Source organism: Aedes albopictus, chromosome 1, assembly GCF_035046485.1.
Source record: "Aedes albopictus strain Foshan chromosome 1, AalbF5, whole genome shotgun sequence".
In the NCBI taxonomy this organism is placed as follows: domain Eukaryota; kingdom Metazoa; phylum Arthropoda; class Insecta; order Diptera; family Culicidae; genus Aedes; species Aedes albopictus.
The window spans coordinates 205,888,545-205,900,595 of record NC_085136.1 but is presented as its reverse complement, the minus strand read 5'-3'; the positions used below and the strand labels follow the sequence as shown (position 1 = coordinate 205,900,595).

The window sequence follows — 12,051 nt, the reverse complement described above, 5'->3', positions numbered from 1 at the left end:
AATTATAATAAGCTAAATAACATTAGACCTCACAGAACTCGGAATCGTTCTCGTTCAGCGGGTTCGGTATTAACATAATCCGTCTAAAATTTCCAAACAAGTGTGGTGAAAATCCTACAAAAATTATAAAATTAATTCTTTACATTTTCACACATTTTCTACCACTTAACATACTCTCTGAACAACAAAAAAACTTTTTTTTAAATATCTAAATTCGGGGGTCCATCGAACGATCATTTTGTCCATGTAACGATGGTGGATATTGTTTAGAGCAATTGTGAGAAATGAGTGGGAGTAACTGGTGTGGATCTAATCTTTTAGCTATTCGTGTGTTTGGTGTGTGGTGGTGTTTCTTGAATTGGACTGTAGTATCATAAACACTCCTCATACAGTAAACAAGAGATCTGACATTGACAACTAAAGTTCCTTGTATGTAGGAATCCTACACACACTCAAAAACCAACAGCAGTGCAAGGTGGCAGAAGAGAATCATTTCCATTGCTGCAAGAAACGACAGCACGAAAAAAGTGTGATTGCTGAAGCGCATTAAAACATTGATAGGAACAATATGCGGAGGTTTAATGCGACTGACAATAGCGTGTGTAACAAGATTGCGCCATTGCCCGCCATGTGCTGTGGCCGGAAGAGAAATTTGGTAGACAAAACAATGATGGCTGCAAGATGGAAGGAGCACTTTGAAGATTTCATGAATGGTAACAATGAAGATGCACCCAGGAAGAGGACTGACATAGTGGACAACATTCAAGTACTGCAACCGTTAACACTGGAAAAGGTTAAGACACTATACACTATAACCGTCAGAAGGCTGCTGGGAAGGACAAGATCCTGCTCGAATTACTTAAGCACGGAAGCGAGCAGCTACATTCATCAATCCACCAGATTCTTATAAAGATATGGGAGGATGAAGAATTGCCCACCAGCTGGTTGGATGGCATCATATGCCCAATCTACAAAAAATGATACAGACTAGTGTGTGTGATTTACAGAGGAATTCCTCTTACAAACTCGACGTACAAAATACTGATGCGTGTCTGTTTAACAAACTGAGACCTCTTGAGGAGTCCTTCGTCAGCGAATACCAGGCTGGATTCCGTGATGGCTGATCAACGATGGATCTAATGTTTAACCGGTAGATTATCCTAAACAAGTTTAAAAGTAGCGTACGATTCAGTTAAAAAAATAGCTCTGGCAGATAATGTCTGTATGAGTTGAAGCCGAGTAATGCCCTTTCAAATTTGCTTATCAACATTGCACTTAAAGGAGCGATTACAAAGCCTGATGTTGGGACGGTTTTCGTCTCACAAATATTTGTATTGAAACTGGCAACACTGAAAATAATATTTCGGTGGATTTATATTTGAGTTGAATAACAGATTTAGTGGAGAAAGTGCTCAAGGCGAACGATGTGTTGAGAAGCTGCTCCTTCGGGAATTATATGAAATACTAGGATGTAAGATTGTAAATAGTAATTAGTTGTAGTTTATAATTGAAAATAATATATTCCAGCATTGAAGCAAGAATCTGCTGTCAATAAGTGACTTATTCCGGAGGAATCTGTCCCAACAGCCTTACTTGCAAAGAAATGGTACTATCATCCACGGTCTGCACATGCTTGCGAACGATAATGATTATTATATAATTTTCAAGCGTCAATGTATTTTAGTAGGACGTTTGGACGTAGGATGAGTTTGTTGATAGAGGAAAAGTTTTCGAACAATGTATGTGAAAACTCCTACATTTTCACACTTATAATTGCAGTTAGTAGAGATCCTTGTTGAATCAAGGAAAAGAAGAAAATGATTGGCAAGAATTTTGTTCAATCATACCTGACAAGCTATTCACACATTTCTATACATTCCTTTAACCGAGAAAGATACAATTGTTTTCATTGAATGGTATGAAATGGCACAAAATTAAGAGAATCTACTTAGAAGTAGACAATATTTTAAGATAAATAACTTCATATATCTGCCAGAGATTAACCAGCCAAGAACTGTGCTGAAAATCTCTTTAATAAAGATAATTAATTCTCGGATACTTTTTCAAAACGACGTATCAACATAGGATTTGCGTGTATTATACGTCGTTTTGAAAAAGTATCCGAGAATTAATTAACATCATATATAACGTTTAAATCATTTTTAATAGTGTTACCTTGAACATTTCATAACGTATTCACAACAAAAAATAAATACCACTAGATACTACTCTTACAAAACCGACGCAAAGGCTTGGAAAACAACGGGGCTCAATAGGGCCAGATTCACATATCCTCACCGTTTTGTTCCTACTATCAACATATAAGATAAAAGCTTTAAACCCGTAACAAAATTAGTTCGGTTTTTACTAACATTCACTAGTCGCTAGGATGTAATTCGTTCGAATCAACTGTTATACTTCTACATGTCATCAAATGGTTCGTGCTTACAATTTATTTTGATCATCGGCTGATAAATAGAGTGACAAATATGTGTGTTTTTGTGGATTCTACGTTCAAAATATAGAAAATATTGCACTACATTAACAGATATACCTTTAGGTTCTATACAATTCATATAAATAATGGTAACCTATCTATCTACAAAATGTGCTCCGTGGTTCCGTTGCAACTTGTGTTCGCGGTTTTCGCCGGAAGGGAAGCTCAGTAATGCGCATTTGTTCGCTAAAGTTTCCCCCCAGTAGAGTTCATCTACTACATAGTTCGATGTGAATGTTTACTTCCCCTATTTTCTTCCCAAACCAAAAGAAACCTTGTCCCGTTGCGGGAAGCGGAAAATCTTACATTTTATTTCACTTCCACTGTTAATTCACCATTTCATTTGATTCCATTTTTCGTCTGCCTAATTCAGCCTAAAATCACTTTATCGTCACTTTAAAAGACTTGCGTAGCGGGAGCTGCACGGATGGCCCCATCCTGGCCGAGTGGTTATGCCGAAAGGTATAAAAAGGTATACAGTCGATTTATTTTCTATACACGGTTACCTGCAAAAAAGGTGGTCGTCGGTCGGTGATGTTGGGGGTGAACGCGATGCCGTGAAATGGCGGGTAATGACAGGACCAGAACGGTATATTTACAAAGTAATGATGAAGACTTTTTAGGAGACTACCTGATGGACGCGCTTTTGTGCTCTTTGTACATTCGGACGACACTGGCTGAATGAATGAGGAAGTTGAATGCATAAATAAATCCTGCTTTTTTGTGAGGAAAAAATGACTGCGTTCCGGGCGGGAGCTATAACTTTGATTACTTCTACTTTGCTACAAAAATGGGGCTGGACTGAGTCACGAAAGCAGACCATTACTTTCAGTTATGATGATATCATTATTATGGCTGAGATCTTCGGTGAATTTACAACACGCTGTGATAAATTTTGCAGTATCAAGGAGATGGTTTCAATATAAAAACAAACATAAAATACGATTTTTTCTGTTGCTCATTGTTTCTGATTGAAAGCAATTGCAATTAACTTTCAATTTTTTTTTTTTTCTAACGAGATTTTTAGGCCGATGCCAAGTCTAACTCTTCCTTTTTGTTTATCAGATTCAATTAAAACCTAAACGGTTATACATTACGAGTTTACACAGCGTATGTACTGATGTATTCTTGCCTTTGCTGATCTTCAATCGATGCTAACTTGGATTTATCGCTGTTGTACTTTTTTGAACAGAAACCGCGTCTATTGTTCGGTTTATTTGCAACAAACTATCCCATACGGACGCGTTCAATCAAGTCATCATTCATCAAGATGCTCCAGTTTTATAGAACGCTTTAAAAGCACACATCCAACTTTTAGGATATCTGCTTGAGCATATTGCCGAATGGGGATAAAGACCACCAAACCAATGGGAAATCACCGCAGAAGAAAAACGGAACTCGAAGGCGTATTCTACGACATGTTGATTCTCGAACTGATGCAGAATGATTTTGAAAATATCTGTCTATGTCTGAACTCTACTTAAACCTCTTCAACTTAGCGAACTGAGCGGATCTATCAAAGAGTCCGCAATCATCTCCTCCGATGCACAATACTACGTACAGCTTTATGATGCCTGCTGCACAAAGTTCTCTGGCTTAGTGAAACCGTGAAACTATGTAGCGATATGGTTAGATCGCCGTTTGATCCAGCAGAACTAACTACAGACAACTTTCATTTTCTTCGTGGATCGTGCTTCGCGCTTAGCTCCTCCAGTACATCTCGCAACCACAAACGTCGTGTACAGCTTTAGATGAGGCCACGTATTCCACCTTCATGAAGTTACGCAGCATTGTTTTCGGCTAGTCCAGCATTAGCTGATTCTTCCTACGCGGAATAGGTTCCCAACTAACAATTGCAAGTCACAAACAAGCAAGCTTGCTGAATTGTTGCTTGTAACGATGGTTTTGTTCCTTTTTTAAAAGAAATTGTCTTTTATATTTTTTAATGCCCTTAAAATATGTTACAACAAAGATAACACTTTTCTTAGCGTATTTACGCATATGTCTGCAAGTTTTTAAAAGCTTTTATTTAGCTATGCGCCACCTATGAACAATCCGAGGTACCTGTGATTCAAAAAGGCATGAAGAAAATTATAACATTTAAAACTTGTGCAGGTCTACATTTAGGCGCATCAGCTTGCTGCTCGAATTCCTATGAAAATGGAAAATTCCGTCCAGAAATTGCGCAGTAGAGAAAAATTTGAACTGATTAAAGAGCTAAATTCTCAATAATCCATTTTCCAATCCGCGTATACTTTGTTAGCTCTCAGTACATGATCGTATGGGAAATTGCGTCGTAAGTTGAAATAACTAATCAACCCAAACGCGATCGACCATCATTTCTGGTGGAGTTCTCAAACAGTCAAGATCAAAATCAAAAAGTGGTGAATTTATCATAATCGATATTTGCTATCGATAAATAATTCTAGCAGTTTAAAACTAAACTCGAAGTAAGACGCGTATTGATTTAAAATTTAAAAGTGGATTAATTTGAAATTCCGTTATAGTTCTTTTTTTGAGTTATATTAGCTTTTTCTAGTGAGAAGGATCTTAGTCTCAGTGCCTGTCTGTGAGACTAGAATAAGGTAAGCTAATACGATCTAAATGTGAAGAACAGTGATTAAGTACCACGTTGTTTAGGCCAAGCCCAACCAACGAGGGCGGTTAGTGTGGGCCGCGTCGGACTAGTGTTGGCCAGTTCATGTCCGCATTGGCCATCGTGGGTCATTTTGGATCCGTTTCGCCCGGTTAAGAGTCGGTCTGAAGTTCGTCTGTGAAGACCGAGGACGTTGGGAGACCAAACCCATCGTTCGACCACGTGGGCAACCGTGAAACTGGACTCAGGCCTCCAGAGCGCCCTTCGAGCCACCGCCAAACTACGTTTGGACATTTTTTCCGAACTGCTCGATCAGAAGTCGAATCCCACAAGCAAGGTGCTTGAGTGTCTATTTCTGGTAAGTCGCCGAATCGGAATCCCGTCTAGCCAAACCTGTGCGATCAGAGCCTCGTCAACTGGCTCGGTACTCCACCGTTTCCGGGGACATCTCTACCCCGACGATTTCGCACATCCGGGACTGATTCGACCTTCGGAATCCGCCTCGCACCTCAGAATCGGTACTCGACGTGGGATTAGCTGTGGTGAGTAGACTGCCAGCTCGTAGCTACGTTGGACTTCGTGGGACCTAGGCCCGCCGAACAAGGTCAGACTTTTTTTTTTATTGTGCACGAAGAATAATTTTTCCCTAGGGGAAGCTTACCTAAAATAGAATATCCAATTAGATCCTTTGGTGACGTCACAAATAGAAATGCGCAATACTGAATAAAGTCAAACAGTTTTGATCATTAGTTGAACCTTGTAAAACTCAAAACAAGACTGCTTTTCTAGTTTTCAATAAAATTTCGTAAATTGATTATCATTTCCTACTTCTAGTTTAGTTGAACTGTTTCTTTTTTCCGCGCGCTAAGTTTTGTGACCCATATTGAGTTGATTTTTAGTTTAGCCGAGACACACTCCTTGATCGATCGTGTGATTGAGGCGTATTGAGTTAGTGTGGTTTGAAATTGGATTGATTTAGCTTCGGTTGGTTCGTTCAAATTGTAGTTTTAGCATTCTGGAAACACTATAACCTGCCCTGAGGCAAGTAATCTCATGCCGGGATTGTATCTCAGCCTACGGCCCTTCTAATTTAGAAGGTGGCGCTTAAGCCGCAGACTGTTGTAACAGACTAAAACGTTACATGCTTAATAATTGTAATGATAGCTGAACTAAAATTATGCTCTACACATTACAGTTTAAATGATTTTTCAATTGAGAAAGTAGTCAATGTTCGACTTTCCTCATCGGTATCAACAATGATAAATTAAAACACTTTTTAAACGTTCAACAAGAAATTTATTCGACAAGCATTGATTCCTTAACAAAGGAGTTCAACAAAACATTTGTCTGCATCTTATTAAGCTGATGTATCGATAAGCATATGCTTCTGAACAATGTGCTTTTCACTTTTGACTATGGATTATGGGATAAATCATGGCTAAAACTGTTTAGACAACCAAGTTATTAAAGAACCAATATTTTAAACGAATCACATAAAACAAAACAGAATAGAATTATGTAGTTTAACATTGAGTGCCAAAAGATGTAATCAACGTAAAAATGAGGCATGTAACGAGATATCTTGTACCTTGATTATTATATTTTTTATCTTCCGCAGCAGTTCGATTGTAGGAGACACTTGGATCGATGCATTTGACACTTCAGTGCTGTTGTGTTTACTGAATATTGTTCCCACAGCCACCTAGATAACCAAACAGCATTCAGAAATCGACACATTTCAAGTATCCTTTAAACATCCATATGCACTATTTATTGAACATAACATCAAGATTCCATGACAAAAGAAGAAATAAAAAAAATGCTCAACGGATTTTCGACTGAGCATGAGAAGATTACCTGAACAAATGCTCTGAATGCACCATGTCCAAGACCATACCGCACCACATATTGTCATACATTTTTAAAGATCGATATTTAAAAATAAAAATATAAACATATTCATATCGCAATTAGTACGTCTGGAAACAATATCTTCAATGAGGATCAAAACTTTTTGGCCGCATTCGATACAAGTTTTCTCACCATGCGATAAAAATACTGACAGCGAAATCAGAATGGAAAACACGTGTTTTGGGCTGAACAGCTGTTAAAGTATAAGGCGTTGTTCAGTTGCTTACCGCGTGCTGTGCTAATTCACCACTGCTGAACACAAGTTCAGGAGTGATCATTATTGAGTCATGGGAAGATTATGTTTTGCTTTGGGTGCTGCATTTCACCATCTCACCATAGGATGGCGCAGATAGGGAGGCATGCGGCTGGCAATCGACAGGTTTCGAGTTCTAATCCGGATTTAGGTAATTTTATATGTAATTCTTATTTCATAATAGGTGTTCTCATAATAATAGTAATAATTACTCGTGAGAGTTCAACATTTTTGCATTTTATTTATTTTCAGTCATTTTTGCCAAAGCTTAATAACAACTTTCCTGTACATTTGTAAAACGCTTTGAACAACAAAAAATTAAGTTGGTGCACAAACATGATGCTTTATAACTTCTCCAAATTTGTGTGAACAAAACCCGAACATAGGTTGTACGTGAAAATAATTCAAATGTTATTCAACATTATGTTGAATTAATTCGTCATAATGGTGTTTGTTAAATGAGTGATTGTTAGTTGGGTTAACACTGCAGGATTTACGATCAATTGTGTTACCCGCTCAGTCGGTGTCGCAATAACCGGTTAACTGGATCTCGAGCTTCAACGTGCAGTCTTTAGTGTAGATTAGGTACCGTGCAATTGACTACCGACAATCAGCTAATCTTATGACCTAGTACACCTTCGCTCGCTACTCTGCCATCCAGACAACAGCTCGTTGCAACGTAGAGCTGCAACCCAATCAGGCTACACAAACTACCTAGGAATCATCTACCTACGTAGATATGAAGGTAGATCCACCCTCTAATCTGCCACGTGTCCTATTTGCACTGTCCGAATTCCAGGTCTTGAAAATACTGGTTATGGTGTAGTGCCAAACTATGGTCGCCTGTTCGAGCCTGTTGATATTCTTTATTAATCAACATACTTGCTCTTCTCTTAATTTTTCAATGAAGCCCGATATTATTCGCACCTAAATCGTTTCACAGCGTACCGTAAATATATACGGTTTTTACATCTAATTGTTTCACCGACATATTCTTGTTTCAAGTTACAATCAAAAGCGTCCGGTGCGTGGACTGCATAGCGGCCGAAGCAATGGTCTTCTCGTAGTCAGACTCGGAACGCTGGGTGAACCATGTCCACGAGTCTAGCCTTGAACCGTTCCATGTTCCCCTTGCCGTTTTGTTTGATGAGGAAGACCCATTTATCCCCAGCAATGTTAACAGGTTGCATTCACAAGCTTCCACGTGTTATTCGAGATCAAGAAACTGTATTCTTCTTCCATCGCACGAATTCACTCCTCTTTTCTAACACAACTGAGCGGTACGTTACTGGTTCATCTTGGTCTATGGCAATCAGTTCATCTCCTTTTTCTCTTTATCAAATCAGAAAGCTGCCTACGTCGATCTTGTCGGGACCTGATTCTGGAGATGGGGAACTATCAGTGCGGTTTTTATTCACAGTACTTTTCTTTCAATCCTGCTCCCTGCAACTTAAACATTGCCATCTCTTTTAACGGATTCACGATTTTTCCTCTCCTGCAGCCCATTTTGTTAGGTAAACAACCTTCCTCGGAAACGGTGTGCGAGCAATTTTTTTTTGTCCACTCCATAGTTGACGAGCTTCATCCCTTCCGCATAACCGTTCACGTGAATTGTTTTGACAATTGCGTTGGAAATTGGAAGAATGAGGAGGTTAACCGTAAACCCTCGCTTAATCTGTAGTGCATAACCTGTGCAGACTGCTGTAAAGAATCACTATCACCGAAACAACAACGGATCGATTCCGGACCTCGCAGCGATTGTCGTCGAAAACTACATATTTGTGAGGGTAATCATCGAGATCAATCCCCTGATGAAACGGGTCAAACAGAACCTCACTTAGCACGATGTCGACAGTTCAGGAAGACGCCGATAATGAAGTCAAGTTTTATTTTAACGATTCTGGCAACTTCCGCCTTCTCTCCATCAGCCAAAAGGACACTCACTCCTGTGGATTGCTCAAACGTAAAAAAAACAGTCTATCGTCTGTTATATACCGTGACGCTGACGCAACAGTATTCACGAGAAAACCGCCTGCTGTCCATGTTTCGACCACCTAGGCTAACGGGCCTGCCTCTACGTGTTGCTTTGACTTCGCTGTGTTCCTTCAGCTGGTCGCTTCTTTCCTTCTTGTTGGATCTGGACGGGTTGCCTCACTATAAGCTTCAGCTTCAGTTTCGCTTGAGATGCCTGGGCTCTTTATAGTGGTAGCAAACACGAATTTCTTTCGGTCCAACACCAGAATCACTTCCGGACGTAGTTTCACTTCCATCTCGTACAAAATTAATCTGCAGTGCATTTTCTCCTGATACTGCACTAGTAACTGCTCTCTCCCGACGTGACGTTTCTCTGCCTCGGTAAGCAACTTTGATTCATTAAGGTTTAATGATAGTTCGTTTCTAAGTCCTTGCTCCAAAGCTGTGGCAATCCAAAAGAATCAAGCAACAAGCTCAACAACATCGCCACCAGCTATTCATCCGGAATCGGTACTACAGTATCGGCAATGTGCTGCAACAAATCGGTGAATGTTGAAGGTGCTGCTCCATGTCACCGACCTCCAGCAGCTCCAACCGGACCTCTAAACCATTATCATGGTAGTCCTTGAGCACCGTCCAAACAGCTTTCGCAGAGACACAATTCTGAATCATAGTCGTCTGATTGTCATCGAGGCTTAGACCGATGGTGACACGACTCTTCGTGTCAGCCTTCGGCTACTCTGGCATCACGAGATTCGGGGCAGGACCGGAAATCAGATTCTACAGCTCATCGCGAATGAGCGTCATAGGCAGCTGAGGACCTGCCCCAGAGATGTAAAACCCCTTAAATCCAAGTGAGTTTCCGGCTAAAGGGGGATGGAAACGATAGATCGGTTCGTTACAAAACTCGACTTGTGGCAAAAAGAATCCTTAAATTCTAAAGCAAGGACAAGACTACAAAGAGACCTAAGCACCGGGAGCTCGGTTGGCTACTATAACGATCGTTTTGGCAGTTGGCTTGGCGTTCATCAACAATTCTGTTTCCATTAAATAGATATCCGTACAGCAGCGTTCTCCGAGGCCATTTGAAGGAAACGTTCTTCATGAAGGTTCCGGATTATATCTTACTGCAAAATATTTAACTTATAGACACAAAATTTATCACAGCATGATTTATCCTCAGCAAATTCATCAGGATTTATTGTTCCCGTAAAACCTTTTCCCCCGTGAAATCAATGTTCGTGGCTTTCAGTTTTGCCTTATCTGCCAATGAGGCCATCAGTTTCCAGCCCCGCGGACTACAAACTCACAATTAATTATCGAACAATCAACTGCAGTCCCACATCAGGGCCCCTTTTTGCTAACTCCCTCAATCAATGCTACTAACTCCCGCCGGTGCAGCATCCGGATCATGTCCGACCAAAAAGCGCAACTTCCTCCTCCATTTACTTCCTCTAATTAACCGAGAGTGTTTCTCGGTAGGTCGACGCAGCAGAAATGCATCCTTGGGCGGGGTATTTTTTCTATCTTCCAATCCTCTGGTTTACATCCTCCGGCTGTGAAAAGATAACTTTGCCCACCACTCGGGGATGATATACCTAGGAGGAAACGATCATGGTTCACCGATGCAATCCTAATGGAAAATTGTGCTACTGACACTTGGGCAGCCAGCCACACCACCACACGAAAGCCGGGTCAGATTGAGCGTTGCCCGGGGATAATTAGGGATAATCTAGTGGTTTCCTCCGAGCCGCCGCAACGAGCAGCGGCTAACAGACTAAGTACCGGGGGCTGGGGAAGCTTAGCAGTGGTGATGATGTTGTTCCAGTTGGTGTGAGCCACGGCCCGGATTGGCAATGTTTCCTGCAAAAGAAGGAGAAAAGGAAAACACGAAATTGAGATGTATTACCTTTACTGTAAAGATATGAAGCAAGGCGTGCGAGCTTTTAATCTTGTTTTCCGAGGGGACCTTCTGGTTGTTCGTGCGGTGCAATTAGTAAAACACCTCTATCTGCGAGACTGGTGGGGAGCAAACATTTCCGGATGCAAGCGAGCGGATTTCCAGGTAAGTGCTCGAATGAAATTGAAATTCGGATGAAAATGTTTGTTGCAGCTTACCCTACATTCAAGCCATGCCAAAACATGCTAGAGGGGCTGCAAGTTCATTAGAAAACGAAAACGCAATTCATGTTGGCCTCTGGCTTGTTGTGATAAAATGTGGTATCCACAGTTTGCTATCCATTATATGGAAATGACGAGTTTTTGAATAATTCATTACTTGTGTGGGCATTGAAAAGCAGTGGTAGTGGTACACATTGCAAGAGTGCAGCTGGTCGGCGAAATGAATTTGCTATGGAATGGGCTTTTATAAATATGGTTTGTATTGACAGACTGTGGTGAAATTGAAACATTATTGTTACTTGTTTCTGTTTTATTGTAAATACATTCGTGAATAACATTTCATTACAATTTAACATTTTACAATTCATCACCTATCAGCTAACAGACTACGAACTATGTACAACTTATTGGAACATATGAATAAAACTGAATGAATACTCTTTACTCAGATCTCTGTGAAGATTCGATTTGCTAAAAAGGCTTGACATAGATTTAGTAAAGATTATTTACTCAGCTTTATTAATGTGGACTATTGATTTCGTTACAGATAGCAGACATCCAAACTAGAACATATTTTATTTCAAAAATCTGTGAATAATCAAACTGATAGCACTAGCGTCGTTAAGCAACATGTTGCGACTGACAGTGGAATATTCCTTATATCATTTGGAGTTGGACTTGAATATCTGTTCTTTGATT

General features: G+C 40.2%; 1 long non-coding RNA gene across 1 annotated transcript; it reads left to right on the top strand.

Moving 5' to 3' along the window:
• Positions 1-2,115: 2,115 nt before the first annotated feature.
• LOC134285440 (uncharacterized) lies at positions 2,116-11,529 on the top strand. Its single transcript, XR_009996373.1, has 3 exons — positions 2,116-4,947; positions 5,005-5,082; positions 5,138-11,529. It is a non-coding gene; the product is annotated as an uncharacterized LOC134285440 (long non-coding RNA).
• The last annotated feature ends 522 nt before the right edge of the window (positions 11,530-12,051 follow it).